The 6,403-nt window shown below is 37.8% G+C and overlaps 1 pseudogene; it reads left to right on the forward strand.

Moving 5' to 3' along the window:
• The first annotated feature begins 3,460 nt into the window (after positions 1 to 3,460).
• Positions 3,461 to 4,784, forward strand: LOC111831535 (annotated as a pseudogene).
• Positions 4,785 to 6,403: the final 1,619 nt, after the last annotated feature.

A 6,403-nucleotide genomic window follows, 5' to 3' on the forward strand; every position in this document is an offset into this window, starting at 1 on the left:
CCAGCAAATTCTTGAATCGCACCAAGTACTGTTGCAGAGTTTCGCCGGCTTCCTGAGTTGTGTCCCAGAGATCGATGCTGGATGCTCCGGGTTGTATGAAATGTCGGTAATGCCGGAGGAAAGAGGTCGATAGCTGGGCGAAATTATCGATCTAATTCGGGCTAAGCCGAGAAAACCAGGTGAGTGCATTGCCGGTCAGACTTTCGACGAATAACTGGCAATGTCCTGTATCCTTCTCCTCGTCGGAAAAGTGTGCTTTTGTGACTGCGGCCATGAACGCCGTCATAAAGGTACGTGGATCCTTATCCCCGTCGTACGTCGGCAGCCTCAATTTGATATGCGGAATTCGGGCTTGAGTGATACGGCTCGTGAAGGGAGTTCGCTGTGTCTCTTCGAACATACGGTCGATTTCAGGGGCCGAACTGGAGACCCGATGGACCTGAGAGTTTATGTCGGCTATCCTTGCGTACAGATCTTCCAGATCCCGATTTCGACCGGAGCTGGGCGCGTCCGCAGGTTGGCTGGACGCTGTTACCAATGCTCGGGGTCGAGTCCCGGTTGGCGTAGGTCTTACGCACGAGCGGCCAACTGGCACTTGAGGATGTACCGTGCATCCTCCGACCGGACCGGGGGCGAGGACGTCGAGACTTACGTCTTGCCCGTTAGATTCCGGCGTACGATTACGCATGATCGTATCCATCCGGTGGTCGGCTGCCGCGATTCGGTCGTAGATGTCTTTCGTCATGCTTCCGAACACTATGCGCAGGTCGTCCATGGATACGGTTTGCTGAACCGGTGGACCCGCTGGAGCGACCTGAGCGAGTTGTGGCTCGTTCGTGGACTGACCTTCGGACCTTCGAGGGGCGGTCGTATTGCCTTCCACTTCGCCAGTTTGAGGACGCTCGGTGGTTTCGACTGGTGCCGGGAGATCCATTTGACGGACTTCTTCCTCGATCCTTTCGTTGAAGGTCGAGTCGTTAGTAAGGGGCTCTTCGTCGGGCTCCTCGTTTGGACGTGAGTCAACAGGGCCGAGTTGCTGAGACATCTCGAGGTGGATTGCTTCGTTAACCGAGTTGAGAGAAGTGTTACTTTTGAAAATGATTTCTAGAAAGGAAAAAATTCCCCCCCTCCTTCTAGCGCCAATTGTTGAACCAAGGGTTCACACAATGAATTTATTAATGAAAGGAGAATAAATTCACTTTTAACAATCTCTCAAGAACTCGAATTGAAACGGATTAAAAGGATTGACTTGACCTAGAAATGAACGATTTAGGGTTTGCTCAAAAACAAGTGAGGAACTAGGGTTTTTGTTATTAAATGATCGATGCCCTAGAATAGAGACATCTTCTCTATTTATACAAGGGATTTAGGGTTACAATAAATGCTCCTCTTCCTTAGATTTTCGGAAGATATTGTCATAAATATTCGATTAGGGTTTGCGAAACCCTAATGATCCGAGGTCGTCTATTCCATTTTAGGAATGAAGCACCCTTTGCAATAATTGGACAATAAACCGGGATTCCCCGATTTATTGGTTTAATTCGATTCCGTCTTGGTTTAGGCCGGTACGTCGTTGGTGCTAATTCCAACACCAACATCTAGACTGCCGGGGATTGCCCGTGCTAACACCCCCGAACTTTTAGAAAGAACAAAACACGTATGACGTTTAGACGTTTGATTGTCGGGTGTCACGTATGATGTTCGTAATCAGTGGAGAAAAGTTTCCAAAACACGTTCGTTCGCTTAAATCGATCGAATCAGAGTATTTTACTTCACGATCAAGGCCTAAGGTGTTAAAATCCGTACTAAGATCGTGAGTTGTGTTAGCCCGGATAGGACTAATATACTATTGATGGCACTTTCGGTTTTTTTTTTTTTGACTAAAATCATTTCTTACTTATATAGTATCGTACTTAATTATTACCAAATCACATATAGCTTCTGGGGCCATTTAGAAAACTATAGATAATAAAAATTATCGAGTTTTAGCAAATGACCTGTAAAAATCATCTAATCTAGCCGTCCTAGATCACCGCACTACTAAGTATACGATTCTCTTAGAATCGACACTCGGAAAGTTGAGGAAAGGATAGACTTTCCACTTAAGGGATCGGGGGATCACTTAGACCAAAAGATGTAGAGCGAATGGTCGCAGAAAGGTTGCGGAAGAGCCTTTGATTTACCGGACTTGAACTCGTCATTAGATATTACGTAACAAAGAGAAGAACAAGAGAGTGATCTAACTTTAGAAAGAATTTTTGATAAAAAGATTAGATGAGTTACAAAATAAGAGGTAAAGAGGGATTATATAGGAGAGAAGGATGAAGGAGAAGAAGAACACGCAAGAGCATGCACAAGATCAACTCATGCAAGCTCATGCAAAGAGTCTTGGAAATAACAAACACATTAAATGCAAAAATAAAGAGAAAAGATAGAAAATGCGTCAGGGCAAAGTGATGGGCCTTGGACCCACGAATTGGGCTTGGTAAAAAACCTTGAAAGTGTTACTTACGCCGCATTAAAAACCTTGTCAAGAAAACTCAATGGGAAAAACCTTGACAAGGGAAAAAGAGTGCATAAGCAACACTTAACCCTTTACTGAACCTCTTGCGTCGTGATCTTCATGAGAGAATCTTGGACCACGACTTCTTCCTTCTTGTGTAGCTCCTTAATAAGGATATTGTTTACTTGATTGAGCTCCTTGAACGTTGAGCGTGTTAGAGGACCTTGCGGGACGACTAGTGCTTCCTCCACTTTGAGCTGCTCCTCGGCTACATGATGCTCCTCGTCTTTGTGTTTGTCCTTGTCTTAGAGGACCTTATCGATAATTTTTCTAAAAGTTTCACACATAGTTAAAAACATTTAAAAGTTAATGATAATTGCATTATATTTTTGTGATTTAGGATTTTCACAAATTCAAAACAAACAATATTTAGTTATTTACTTTGATTTTTTTAGTTCCTAATTAATAATTAATAATGTATTATAATTATAAAAGAAATTAATTTTTTGAAACAATTTTTTTTTTCTAAACATATTATATCTTAGGAACCGATGGAATATTTAACATTGCCATGTTAAATATATGTGTCGCCAAAAAACATAGTTAGTATGTATCATGACATTTGAAGTTGAACTTTTATTTAATTAGTTTATGATTTAGCAGAATGATATATTGTGTATAAATCCAAAAAATAGTTTATTTTGAAGCATCTAAAAACTCTGAATCCATTCTCAAAAAAAATATTAGAAGTATGGATCCAGTCACAAATTTTCGGGTTATGGTAGGTTCAATTCGGTTTGTGGTCGGTTCCTTTCGGTTTAATAATTAAAATAACACCGTCAATAAATACCCTTAGCTTTACCAAAATTGTTCTATCCCTATATATAAAAATTCGGTCTTATACAAAGTTAAGTGGTAGTAGAAATTGCATTTGCGGTGAGAAGTGAGCATAGCCATATGTCTATTGTAGCATGTGAATTTTTTTTCTTTATAGCTGAATTTTTGGGGCTTCCTTAAGTGCCTCCTTACTTTGGATCCAAAAATGGAAACTTTGAGAAAGGAGTTAATTTCGCGGTAGTCTCAGCAACGACATTGAACAGTTCTTTTCTCGAAGAGAGAGGCTACCATCCTCCGCACAATATCAGTTTAGAAGTTCAGATTAAGATCTTCAAAGAGAGTTTACCAAATCTATTTTGCATGCCATCAGGTAGCTAGAAGATCAACTTTAGTGGAAGAGTTATAATTTTTATTTTTTGGTTTAAGTTTAAATTTGTTTTTAGATTGTAGAGATATAATTGGCAATGCTTTGATTCTCATGGGAGAGATTGGAGGGAACGATTATAATTTGCCATTGTTCGAACTGAGACCCTTAGAAAAGGCGAAAGAGCTTGTTCCGTTCGTCATTAGTACTATTTCATCTGCAATTACGGTAACCATTTTAATAGGATTCTTGATCTGCTAGTCACATGAGTAACAAGTAAAAAACATTGATTAGCTTGTCAGAAAAATATTATGTGTTTGTGGCTTTGGGATATATGTTGAACCCAGGATTTGATTGGTATGGGGGGAAGAACATTTCTGGTGCCCGGAGAGTTCCCTATCGGATGCTTGGTAGTATATTTGACATTATATCAAACATCAAACATGGAAGAATACGATTCTTTTGGATGTTTGAAATGGCTAAACAAGTTTGGAGAATACCGCGACGAACAACTTCAGGCAGAACTCAATAGACTCAAGATACTCAACCCTCATGTAACCATCATGTATGCTGACTATTACAATGCTTTGTTGCGGCTTATCCAAGAACCAACCAAATACGGTTAGCCTTCTTGATACCTACACTAAAACTTCACAACCAGTTTACTAATAAGGTATTAACCGAGTTATTAAAATCAATGATATTGACAGGATTCATAGACAAACCCTTGTCCGCTTGTTGCGGTATAGGAAGACCATACAACTTCAACTTTAGTACACGTTGTGGGAGTGTAGGAACGAAATCTTGTAATGATCCTTCAAAGTATGTGTCATGGGATGGCATTCATATGACTGAGGCTGCATACAAATTAATGGCTGATGGATTACTCAAAGGACCATACGTGACTCCTCCTTTCAATTGGTCCTGCCTCAGCTCAAAGATTATGAACAAGAAGTCATTAGACACACAGTCTTCTTTGATGAACAGCTGATACAAGCTTGTAAACATTAAGAAACATGAGAGATAATTATGAAAATAAATATACATTATGTTCTCTTGTCCGTTGGGAAGAATTCTTCATCTTTGTAATACAAAAATATATATTGTCAAGGAGAAAAAATTTACTACCAAAAAAAAAAAAAATTAGTCAACAGATTAATTTGATGGTATAATAAATCTTGTCTACCTCATATTTTCTAAAAAAATGATAATTTTCCTTAATTTATACATTAAAATTCTGATAACAAAAGCACAATAATTTCATTTTTTTCTTACAAATATTAATCACAAATTACAACTTTGGTTTACAGATTTAGTCAATATATATTTTGGATAATGGTTGATTTGATTTAAATTTCAAATTTTATAATGTGCAATTAACAGTAATTTTAAAAAATTAGTCATGTCATTTGGTAAAACATTGATGCAAGTGAACTAGTTCATTAAGCTAGTTCATTAAGTGAAACTTGAAGTGTATAGTAATGAAGCTAGTTCATTAAGCTTGCAGCTTCGAGAGACATGCCAAGGAGTAAATAAGAAAGGTTCTTTCTAAAAGAGTAACATAATAAGTTTTGGCATCTTGAACACTTAGATACCAATAGAAAGAGCTGAAAGAGTTCCATCTTAAAATGCTAATCTAGTTCAACACTTTGAGAACCTAAACCAAACAGCAACAATATTAAAGAAACAGAGATCAAAGCATCAGAACTACGAAGCCAAACACTCTCAGGGTCTAAAAATGAACAGATGAGGACTCAGACAGAGACAATCATTTCAACTTTCTTTTAAGTTCAAGGAATAAGAGGACTCAGATACTAGCAGGAGTGACTATAGAACAGATGAGTTTAGGTTTCTAATCAAAAACTAGATCCTTGTATAGACAAATTATCTAGTACTACTATAGAAAAAGGCTCAAGAACAGAGAGCCCTGAGAAATATATCAGTCACACCTCAAAGGACACACAAGTGTGATTAGTGCCACTTGTGAAATTTCCACCCTTTTTCATCAAAAAGGTCCCTCTCGGAATCAATGGCTAAATAAATGAAATAACCAGTCTATGTATACAACTTAAGTTTGAGAAGGGATCAAGAAGACTTAGACATGAAATTTTATCGGTTTGTTTTGATTATAGAAAAATTGGATCTTAACACTTAACATGGAGCAATTGTTGTGTCCAAAAAGCTCTCTCGGTCAATTTGATCACGTTGGGCCTGACCTACCGTGAGGTCCAAACTACATGTGACAAAAAAGGTCTTTTTATCCCTATTTTTACATTTATATATTTATTTTTGTAATTTATTTTATATAAAATCAAAAAAAATTAAAACTAATTTCCCTTTTTCTCTATTTGAATTTTCAATTTTTTTTGGAGAAATACCCTATATAGCCCAAATTTGAGTTTTTTTCCAAAATTAGCACACATTCTCAAATGTTTCAAAATTAACACTACTAAAAGGAAAACGGGGAAAATCAACCCAAACTATTCTCCGAAGGTATTTTGATACCCAAACTCGCGTACTCTGAATTTTACAACTCAAATCAACTTTTAATTCAAATAACCAACCTGAACCATATCAAATTTTGTCGATTTCAACCTCGACGTTAACAATATCCCTGCCCATCTTGAAGATTTGGACAATCAAGCTTAATCTTATGTAAAAACCAAGTTCAGTTCTCTTGGTTTTTACAGAAGCTTAAG

This window comes from Capsella rubella, unplaced genomic scaffold (assembly GCF_000375325.1).
Source record: "Capsella rubella cultivar Monte Gargano unplaced genomic scaffold, Caprub1_0 scaffold_3, whole genome shotgun sequence".
NCBI classification, from domain to species: Eukaryota; Viridiplantae; Streptophyta; class Magnoliopsida; order Brassicales; family Brassicaceae; genus Capsella; species Capsella rubella.